A 12323-nucleotide genomic window follows, 5' to 3' on the forward strand; every position below is an offset into this window, starting at 1 on the left:
TTTATTCCAATTTGTACTATGATTGCTTCTAAATTTGACTAGGAGATTGAAGTCCGATTTTTCTAAAAATTCTAGGGCTTCTAGGGTTTGTTTTCTCCTTATAATTGGACCTCTAAGCCTCAAGAAAAAGAGGGGAGAAACTAGAGACAGGGGCGGAGCCAGGAATTAATTGGTGGGGGGGGCGAACTTAAATAAATAAATATGTATATATAGTCATTTTATATGTGCGCCCGCTTGTAAAATAAAACAAAACAAGTTTTAAACAGTTAAATTTAACTTCATACTAAAACATAAGTTATAACTGTATACAAGTCTTAAAAATAACTTTACTTTCAAATACAAAAGCGTTCTAGTTTGCTATAGACATGTACAAAACAAAAAAATCCAAAAAGGAACTTCATATCTCCTTCGAATTGTGCTCAACGTCGACGGTCTTTCATGGAATAAAATTCATCCATTATCATCTCTGTCGTGAAATCCTTAGCAATTTCTTTCTCGATATAAACTACCAAATTATCTGCTAGAAACTCATCTTCCATTCTACTACGTAATCTAGTTTTTACAAGTTTCATGGCAGAAAAGGCTCGTTCAGTAGTAGCGGTAGAAACAGGGAGAGTCAACACTAGACGAATCAACCTATCAATCAAATTATAAATCTTCGATTTTCCTGAAATTGCTAATCCTCTGCACAACTCAGATAAAGTGAACATATTCTGAAAATCTAAATGTTTTGGCACATCAAGCTTATAATGATCCAATTGAAATCTCAAAATCATTTTCTCTTGCTCAGTAAAATCTTGAGGATAGAACTTCTCAACTAAGCTACATATATCATCAATCTTAAATGATTTGTATGCATCTAAAGGGCTTAAAGCGGCACTAAGACAAAGAAGTTCCACTGCATGCTCACTAAATATATTATCCAATTCTTGTAATTGGAAGTCTATTGCAGCAATAAACACATCAATTCTAAAATGATGCTCCATTGTCATGGAAGATTCTTCATTTTGGCGACATGATCTACCTCGAGCTCTAGTGTAACGAGCATTCATTTCAGGAACATCTATTTCATTTTTTTTCACAAAATGACTTAACAGTATGAAGGAAAGGCTCCCACTTTTCATTTCTCAAATTCTAAAGAAGTGATTTTGTAGTAGAAACCACTTTCATGGCATTTAAAATGTCTTGAGAATTTTGTTGCAAAGCTTGACAAAGACAATGCGTATATCCCATAATCTCTTTCATCAAATGCAATATCAAAACAAATTCAAATGATGTTAATACCATATAAGCCGCTTCAGCATCACCGCGTTGAGAATAGTTGGTTCCTTCCTTTGAGATAGTGTCAAGAACTGAACAAGTTGCACGAAACATTCTTATCATGCTAGAAACAGAATTAAAATGAGAAGACCATCGAGTATCTCCAGGTCGTTGCAAAGTACCAATTTGATTTGCCCCCCTTCCAGTCTCGATTTCATTAGAAGCAATCATACTTTCAATCTCAGCAACTTGAGCAGATTGCAATTCATCATTGCGTTTTGAAGAACCAACAACGATGTTGATAATAAAATTCAAATTCTCAAAGAACTGATGAACAGATTTTGCTTCTCTAGATGCTGCAACCAAAGCTAATTGTAACTTATGAGCAAAGCAATGCACATAATATGCATATGGACATTCTCTAAGAAATAAAGCTTGTAGCCCATTCCATTCACCACGCATATTACTACCTCCATCATATCCCTGACCTCGAATATTTTGAATTTTGAGGTCGTTACAAGAAAGGACATCACATATCTTCTTTTTTAAAGTTAATGCAGTAGTATCTTTGACATGGACAATATGAAAGAATCTCTCTCGAATAAAACCATCTTTATCAACAAATCTCAAAATGATTGCCATTTGCTCCCTTTTTGACTCATCCCGAGCTTCATCAACAAGAATGCAAAATTTAGCATCCCCAATTTCTTTGCGAATCACATCTCGCACTTTAGTTGCAAAGATATGCAAAATTTCTTTTTGAATTTGGGGTGATGTATATTTGGCATTCCGTGGAGCATTTGTCAACACAACTCCATCAACTTTATCATTAAAAGTTGCTAATAACTTTATCAATTCAATGAAGTTACCTTGATTTTTTGAGTCGGAGCTTTCATCATGACCTCTAAATGCACATGCTTGGAATGCTAGCCATCTAACACTATCTATTGAGGTTTTGAGCCGCAATCGATTATTCTCTATTTCTTGTGATGACTGCTTTTCAATCAACTTCCCAATATGCCGTGAATAATTCTTCAGATCTTCACAACATTTCACAGCAATTTTATGTGGTGAATTTGGATCTGTCCCCACATGTCCCATTAAAGGACAATTCATTCCATCGTTCACCTTTTTCCAATTCCTAAAACCTTTCACTGTAAATGCATCTGATCCTGGACGGCCTGTTGATTTCTTAGCAAAAATGTAACATGGATGACAAAAGATGGCATCCTTTGATTCCGAATACTCCAACCAACTTGAGTATGTCTGAAACCAAGAAGCTTGAAATCGACGATGATGATTCTCCGGTCCTGAAGGTGGATATTCTGTAGGTAAAAGAATAGGTTGACATGGGCCAGCTCTAAGATAAGCACGCCGCATTTCATCTTGTAAGTTTACAGGATATTCCCATATTTGTGGACGTTTCCCTGGATCACGTTGCAAAGTGGTAGCATCAATTTCTTCAGGAAGGATTCTTGGACATTTAGAAGGCCGCTCATTAAGATTCGTTGCTAACGGTCTATTTAAAAGTGCATCACTATCAACTTCTGAATGACTCGCATTTTTTTTCTTAAAGAATGAATCGATTGTTTTTTGTCTGCTCATATTTTTTTAAGCTGTAAAAAAAATTTATAGATTAATTAATTAACCGAAAAGTACCCCTAGAAATATAAGATCTTTGTTAGAATTTTTTAATTATAATAATTCTTATTAGCATTAACAATTGAAAAAGGCAAAAAGCAATGAATAATTAACCAAATCAAATAACACATCAAAATAGCAAACAAGAAAAAATATAAACTAATTGACAAATAAATTAAGCACAGTTAATAGAGTATAAAAAAAAAAGAGTACCTTTCAGTGAATCAACGTTATCTTGAGTTTGAAGGATTTCTTGAAAACAAATTAAAGATAATAGTATGCTAACTGAACGCTGCAAACCAATAAAAAAAATAATAATAAATTAGAAGAATAAGTGATGGAACACAATTAAAAAAGAAAAAAGAAGAAGGCGTAGTTAGTTCCTTTTTTTGTGTATTTATTTTGTAAGTTTCTTAAGAATTCAATCTAGACTAAATACTGAAAAAAAAAAAAAAAAAAAAAAAAACAAATTAAATAATAAAAACATATAAAAAATTTTATCAATAAAAAACAAATACTAACAAAACATATTTGATTAATTGATTATTTATCATATTAATAACATAATCACATTTGAAATTTTAAATAATTTGATTCCTAATTTTTTTTTTTTTAAGAAAAGGTCATTGATTAATTCCCTTCCCAATGTACATTTAATCTTCAATTAATTTCCTCCCCACCAATGGTTGATGGTCCCCACGAATAGCACCACTCAATGCACAGTATGCACTCATCCAACTATCCAAGTGATTCAACAAAAGGACAAATTCACAAAGAGTCAAAGACAATTTATCAAAAAGTGGTTTTGAAGCCCAATAACCCATTACTCATTGATTCACAGTTCACTCATGACCCAGATCAGTCCCAGACCCACGGTATTCACTTCCAATTTCTTAGTTTCTAGGACCTTCTGGCTTCTTGGCTTCTCACTTTCTGCCTTTAATAATTTTGCTTTCCCCAACGCAGTGTCAACCACTCAACACAAAAAGGCACAACCGCACAAATGCTTCAAGCCTTCAAGCAAATCAAATTTCACAGAATCATGATCACAAGTTACAACCTTCAGTTTCAGTTTCACAGTTCACTCCTCCCATCCTCCGTCAGTCCGTCTCCTCGTCTCCATTTACTTCCTCACTTCTCTAGTTTTCTCTACACTCTCTTCTTCTTCTTCTTTTTGTTCATAGAAAAGCCCCAAATTTTAAAGCAAAAATTGCAAAATACTGAAATAGCCTACGGAAGTGAGATCTAGCAAATAACTCACAGTTTGACATACCGACCCAGACGAGTAGACGACAGTCGACAGTGCTGGACGGCTGGACCTGCTGGTGGACCGGTGGTGCGTGGACCTTGGACGGCCGACAGTGTTTCCTCCAAAGCTGTTCTTCTCAAATCTCAATCTCAATTCTCCGAGTTCTCTCGAGCCTTCGGTATTTTGAAGCTGTGTTTTTCTTTTCTTTTCACTTAGGGTTGAATGTGAGAACTAGGTTGAGTGAAATTTGAGTTATTGAAAAGTTAATTTTGCCTCTTTTTTTTTTCCTTGTGCAGTGTATTTTTTAATTTTTTGATTGATATTGCCAGGTTGGGTTGCCGTGTTGAGGAGGATTTGCTATTTTTTTTTTCCTTTTAAATCTGTTTTGTTTGCTGTGGATTTGCAGGGTTATATATATATATTTAAAAAAATAAAAAAACAAGGAAAAAAAACAAGGAAAAAAAATTATATTTGTAGTTAGAGTAGAGTTTTTTTAGAGGGGGCCTAATTCTATTTTTGCAGGGGCCAATGCTTAGCAATAAATAAATAAATAAATTTGAGGGCTTTGAAATTTTTGGGGGGGCCAAGAACAAACGTGCCTCCGCCCCTGACTAGAGACCAAATATATTTTCTTCTTTTTAGTTTAGTTTTTCTTTAGGTTAGATTTTATTTTTCATAATCATGTGTAGCTAATTTCACAACTAAGGTTGAAGATGAAACCTCATCAATAAAGAACAACAGCACTTTCATGTAAGTTTTTATTGTCTGATTTTATTGGGTTTAATATTCCAATGTTTTACTTATTTTCAATGTGTGGAATAATTCTTGGATATCTTTTGTGATTCAAGGATATATTTGATGATTTGAGATAATTTCACATACTTGATTGCTTGATTTTTATTTACAAAACAATTTGATATCGCTTGTGATTTATTCTACAGATACATTTGATTATTTGGTTTAAACCGGATATCTTTTGTAATTTGTGTCAAGAATGGATACATTGAATTTTTGATTAACTGTTTGAAGCATAGTAAAACATACCTAAAATTTTAATTGTGAGAACTTCGGATTAATATTGATGAACATGGAGTACGTTGTTATGATTCGGTGGGGGTAGATTCCAAAACCTTAGTACCTTTTCTTTTGTTTTATTTTACTTTATTTAGTTTATATTTTCTTTTTATCAAAAATCAAACCTTTTTTTAAACTAAGTTAAGATTTAATTAGTTTAGAAACAAAATTGTTCTTCAAAAACAGAATTTCCTATGGAATCGACCTCGCACTTGTAAAACCCTTTATTACAAATGATTCGTGCACTTGCGAGTACAATTAAAATTCACACCAAGTTTTTTGCACCATTGCCAGGGAATTGTTTGATTTTTTAAAACAATTTATTTCTAAATTGATTTTATCTTTCTACTAGTTATAATTAGGATTTTTATTTGCAATTTGTTTTTGTTATTCATGTTTCTAAAATATATATATATATATATATATATATATATATATATATATATATATATATATATTTCTTTTCTTTGTTTTGCTTGTTTTAATTTTTTTTTATTTTTTTTTAATTTTTAAAAAAATGGTTGATGTTTTATGTGGGATATTTGCATGTAAAAAAGTGAGAGTGAAGCATAGATTTTTCTTATGATAATTACAACAATTTTTCTACACAACATGCTTCACTTTTTAGAAAGAAATTTCTATACCTTTAGTCCTACCACTAGGTAAAGCATGTTGTGTAGAAAAATTGTTATAATTATCATAAAAATAAAAAAATAAAAAAAATCCATGCTTCACTCTCACTTTTTAACATGCAAATATCCCACATAAAACATCAACTAATTTTTTTAAAAAAATAATAAAATAAAAACAAGCAAAATAAAGAAAAGAAAAAAAATCTTTTTTCTTTCTTTTTCTTTTTTAGAAACATGAATAACAAAAACAAATTGCAAAAAAAAATCCTAATTATAACTAGTAGAAAGATAAAATCAATTTAGAAATAAATTGTTTTCAAAAATCAAACAATTCCCCGGCAACGGCATCAAAAACTTGGTGTGAATTTTAATTGTACTCACAAGTGCACGAACCGTTTGTAATAAAGGGTTTTGCAAGTGTGAGGTTGATCTCATAGGGAATTGTGTTTGTGAAAAATAATTTTGTTTCTATACTAATTAAATCTTAACCTAGTTCCAAAAAAGGTTTGATTTTTTATAAAAAGAAAACATAAACTAAATAAAGTAAAATAAAAGAAAAGGTACTAAGATTTTGGAATCCACCCCCACCGAATCATAACAACATACTCCATGTTCATCAATATTAATCCGAAGTTCTCACAATTAAAATCTTATGTATGTTTTACTATGCTTAAAACAGTTAATCAAAACATTCCATATATCCATTCTTTACACAAATCACAAAAGATATCCGATTTAAACCAAATCATCAAATGTATCAATAGAATAAATCACAAGGGATATCCAATTGTTTTGTAAATAAAAATCAAGCAATCAATTATATGAAATTATCTCAAATCATCAAATGTATCCTTGAATCATAAAAGATAGGGGTAATTACCTTTTCCCCCCATGAACTACCGGCCAATGTCATTTTGCCCCCACGAACTACCACTTCGACCAAAAGAGAGCATCAAACTACCATTTTTACACACTTTGCCCCCTTCTGTCAGTCTAATTCATGCAAAGACGTAAATGCCCTAACTCAATTTTGAAAATGACTGAAATACCCTCATTTAAAAAAAAAAAAAAAAAAAAAAGAAAGACTGAATGAACGGGGGGGCTGCCGCCACCCCTGAGGTGGCCGGGTGGCCTGCGAGCCACCCCGGAAGCTGGGTGGCCGCGCGGCCACCCTAGAAATGACCTAGGGTGGCCGCGCGGCCCCCCAAGGTTCTGGGGAGGCCGTGCGGCCACCCCTTAGGTCGGGGTGGGCCGCGAGCCACCCCAGAGGTGGCTTCGGCCACCTCTGGGGTGGCTCGCGGCCCACCCCGAAAGCTGGGTGGCCGCGCGGCCACACTAGAAATGACCTAGGGTGGCCGCGCGGCCCCCCCAGGTTCTGGGGAGGCCGTGCGGCCACCCCTTAGGTCGGGGTGGGCCGCGAGCCACCCCAGAGGTGGTCGGAGCCACCTCTGGGGTGGCCGCGCGGCCACCCTAGAAATGACCTAGGGTGGCCGCGCGGCCCCCCCAGGTTCTGGGGAGGCCGTGCGGCCACCCCTTAGGCCGGGGTGGGCCGCGAGCCACCCAGAGGTGGCCGGAGCCACCTCTGGGGGTGGCTCGCAAGCCACCCGGCCACCTAAAGGGGTGGCTGCCGCCACCCCTTTTCCTTCAGATTTTTGGTTTTTTTTTTTTTTTTTTTTTTTTTTTTTTTTTTTTAATATATTAATTTTAATATTTTTTATTAATTACTGTAGAGGGTATTTTGGTCTTTAAGTCAAAATTAACGGTAAAAAATGGCATATTCCATCCAAAATTAACGGAATTCCTGACGGAAGGGGGCAACGTGTATAAAAATGGTAGTTTGATGCTCTCTTTTGGTTGAAGTGGTAGTTCGTGGGGGCAAAATGACATTGGCCGGTAGTTCATGGGGGGAAAAGGTAATTACCCCTAAAAGATATCAAATAATCATTCCACACATTGAAAATAAGTAAAACATTGTAATATTAAACCCAATAAAATCGGACGATAAAAACTTACATGAAAGTGTCGTTGTTCTTCATTGATGAGGCTTCATCCTCAACCTTAGTTGAGAAATTAGCTACACATGATTATGAAAAATAAAACCTAACCTAAAGAAAAACTAAACTGAAAAGAAGAAAATATATTTGATCTTTAGCTTCTTCCCTCTTTTCCTTGAGCCTTAGAGGTCTATTTATAGGGAGAAAACAAACCCTATAAGCCTTAGAATTTCTAGAAAAATCGGACTTCAATCTCCTAGTCAAACTTAGAAGCAATCATAGTACAAATCGGAATAAAATTTGTCTAAATTTGAGTTCTTATATTGTGAGACACTTTTGGCATAGTAGACATTCGAATTAGGAAAATCCTATTTCACAATTATTTGTAGTATTTTGGGTTAGCTTTCCAACGCTGCTAATTTCATCTTAATTCAATACTTGAGCAGAATGTTATGGCCAAAATACTATGACATGTGCAGAATCTGAATTCTAATATAATTTTGGCTCCAATTAGAGAAATTTCAATTTAGTCCTCTCCTTGACTTGGTTAAGCATAACCACATCATCTAGGTCTTTTCAAAGTATGCTTTCTTTTAAACTTTGCATTTTTCACCTTAAACCTATTGTTTTCTCTCATTGACCTGCAAAATACTAAAATACCAAAACTAACTACAAACATTAGAAAATAACAAACTAAAGGTTTAGCATATGCAAATTACGGGATCCAAATATACAATATTTTGCACTCATCAGTAAGCATAATAATAATTAAGTAACTTTTAAAATAGCATATGTCTTGATAAGTTTGAACATAGCATATAAAATAAGTATAGTATTTTGAGGTTTGTGTAACAAATCAGGTAAACAATGCAATCGGGTACATGTTGGAACCACTATTGTTAAACAAGCATATAAATGTTTTCCCAAAGCAGTCAACATGACAAAGACCCTAAAAAGGCAACTAAATAAATTGGATTTTCATATCACTATCGTTATTGTTATGGATCCCTCACAAAATGATAATGCAGAAACCGACAACATGTATGCACACGTGAAAGCAACATATGATCACAACTCACCAACTAAAGTCGACCCAAAACAAAAAGAGGATAAAAAAGTACCAAACCGGAAAACAACATCCTAACATTCATTGAAGGAATTTCAGAAGAATTTCATACCTGAACAATATAAACCCGAAAATCCCCAATTTCAAACACAACCCTAATTTTAAAAGATTTTTTAACTAACCTCGAACCTCAAAATGGAAATCAGTGGTCTCATGAGAGAAATCCCTAATTTTCGTAACACACAGTCGCAATGTCACGCTTTTTAGTTGTTGACAAACTGAAGAGATGCTCTGGTTCAAAGTTAGTATTTTTGAACTGGTCGAAGAACACGAGAGTAGAGTGGATTAAACTGGTCGAAGAACACAAGAGTTAGTTTTTTTTTTTTTTTGTCTAAACAGACGTGTGTTTTTTTAAAGGGCATTCCGGTAATTTAACAAACTAAAATAAGGATATAAAGAGGACGTTAACCTCGAACAGTGCACATGACACGCACATGTTCACATTTTCGTCTGGTTTAACAGGTGAGGGTGATGGAATGGCTATATTGACAATTTTGGAAATTTTGGGGGGGTACATTGCAAATTTTTATACTTTGGTAGCCAAATTGAAAATGGGTGACAACTTTGGGAGGGTGAATTATATTTAACCCTATATATATATATATATATATATATATATATATATATATATTCACAAAAACAACGTCGTTTTGATTTGGTAAGTTTATGACCTTTAGATTATGTTAGGTTTTTTTCACTATCATCTCAAAGTCATACCTCATTACATTTACAATTTTTTTCTTTTATTTTCTTTGGTAATCTAAATCCCAATGACTTTATGAAACAATAACCCTCTATGATTGATAATTGTGTAACAAGTTAAATCTTAATTTATTTAAGCTCGCATATAGTAATAACTGCATTATTTAATCTTGCATATAGATTTAGATAGTAATCCAAAACGCTCCTTACCTCATATGCGGATAGTGGATAATAACCGCAATAACCGTGCGGAAGCAGATAATGATCATATAATGCGTATCCAAATATCTAAAAATGATAATCGCATTTTGCTAATGCAGATGAATAATTGCATCCGCATCCACATCCGCATTTTCATCCTAACCCCACGTTATTCATTCTTCTTCTTCTTCTTCTTCTTAATTAACCTCATTGTATTATGTTATTTTGGTCAATAACCTCCTCCTCCTTCTTCTTCTTCTTCTTCTTCTTCTTCTCCTCCTTCTTCTCCTTCTTTTCCTTCTTCTATTAATCTCATTGTATTATGTTATTATTTTGACCCCTTGTCTCGGTTAGTAATGCAATTTTTTGAGGATACTTTGCCCGCTTATGAGACATTCCCTAATGAACAACTTCTCAATCCCCTATACCTTGGTTTGTTGATATTGTGAACTATCTTCTCACTGGTCAAATGCCTTCGCATTGGACAAAGCAAAATAGGGAGATTAATTTGTAGCAAAACGTTCTGAGACATTTCCTGGTGAGCAGCTGATGAACATCTCCCAATCCCCTATACCTTGGTTTGCTGATATCGTGAACTATATTGTCACTAGTCAAATGCCTTCGCATTGGACAAACCAAGATAGGGCTATTAATTTGTAGCAAAACGCGCTATTATCATTTAGCAAATCTTTGTTAAGCCTCGCACATGCATTGTGTTATTTTGGTCAAGTTATAGATACAACTAATTTCTTTAATTATGTTTGTTAAGCCTCACACATGCCACGTTTACATTAATAAAAAGCACAAAACTTTCTAAATTGGTAGGTTGCCTAGGTGTTTTATTGTTTTGACGTAAGCATGGGATTAAGTGAAAGCAAATGTCAAGGCTAGTTCATAATATCGATTTGTTTTTTGCTTGTGGGCGAGATGATGTTGATTTTTTTTTTTTTTTTCTAAGCACATTATGTTGATTGTTGCTGTAATGGTTTTGTTGTTTTTTTTCTTTTCTTTTTCTGTTTACTTATACTTTTATTTTTCTTTTTTCAAAGGAAAATAGAGATCCACTTACTTGTTTAATTGTTTGTCATAAAAATTTCTCTGACATTGAAGCAATGTTCTGTTTATTTCGGCGTAAAATTTTTTATGGAAAATGATTTCGGCATTTTCTCATGTTAAGTGAGGGCAAAAATAATGGTCAACAGAAATCATTTTCAGTTTGATCGTAAAAGCCTCTTTAATTTTTGGAAAACTGTAAATCGTTTTTTGAATTTAAACTCTTCATTCTTGCAGGCACATTTGTAGGAATCCTCTACCGCCGGGCATTGGAGTTTGTTGGTAACCTGAATATACCGCGGAAGGTTCTCGTTTACCGGACTTCGGCGTCGGCGACGTCTTGCCACCGTCGCTGGATCCCTGCTACCGAAATCCGACTGTTCTGTGCCGGATCCGGCCAGTTGGGCGGAATTAGGAACAAATGGCCAGATTCCGGCCAAATTCGTCAGAATCCAGCCAATCCTAATTCCGACAAACCTGGCCAACCCAAATTCCGGCGAATCTGGCTGGAATCTTGCACAAATGGACGTTGGTGATTTTTTGCCGTTGTGATTTTTTCTTACGGGCCAAATGCCGGAAATTATTTTTAGGGAAATTATTTTTTTAAAAAAATAATTTCGTCGAAAATATTTTACGATGGAAACCATTTTACGTTGAAACAAACGGAGCATAAGTGATTTATTTATTTTAATTTTTGCTTAACTTATACAAAAACGTTAGGGATAATGCCATGAAAAATCCAATTTGTTGACATTTTATTTTAGTAGATCGACCACCTAATTAATTTCAATAATTTTTCTTTTCCATACATCTTTTTTTGGTTTATAGGAGGCTCAATAGACAATAGACCACCTAAAATCCTTCTCTCTTCGTGTCCACATTTTTTATTCAATTATACGAGATTTTATCAGTTGAACTTGTTAATTCTTTCACTTTTTTTTTTCATAGAATTTGAAGCCATAAATATTAGATTATTTTTGAATTGTGAGTCTTTTCTAATGTCTATATCTCTCTATGTTTTCAATTAGATTTTTCCCTTTTTTCAACATTTTCAAATTACTATATAACTAGCTTCATATTATTCACACGAATTTTTCGTTAATATTAGTAGTAGTGGATATTCTAGATTTTATTAAAGCACCTATCACCAAACCTTTAGAACAAAATAGATTTCAAAAATAAAAATAAATAAATAATAAAAAGAATATAAATTCGGAGTACAAGGTTGGGCCAAAGCCTAAAAGAAGAAGGAAAAAAAAAAAAAAACAAAGAAGGGAAGGGCTAGCCCATTCATGATGACTAGGGCCATGAAATTGCTTTAGCCCATGAGACTGTTATATTGAAAAAATAAAAATAAAAAAGGAAATTAATTTGAGCATGCATCTGAACCG

The 12323-nt window shown here is 34.0% G+C and overlaps 1 pseudogene; it reads right to left on the reverse strand.

The window, feature by feature from the left end:
• Positions 1 to 419: 419 nt before the first annotated feature.
• LOC133863190 (uncharacterized) lies at positions 420 to 2865 on the reverse strand (annotated as a pseudogene).
• Between the last annotated feature and the right edge of the window lie 9458 nt (positions 2866 to 12323).

This window comes from Alnus glutinosa, chromosome 3, assembly GCF_958979055.1.
Source record: "Alnus glutinosa chromosome 3, dhAlnGlut1.1, whole genome shotgun sequence".
Classification (NCBI taxonomy): domain Eukaryota; kingdom Viridiplantae; phylum Streptophyta; class Magnoliopsida; order Fagales; family Betulaceae; genus Alnus; species Alnus glutinosa.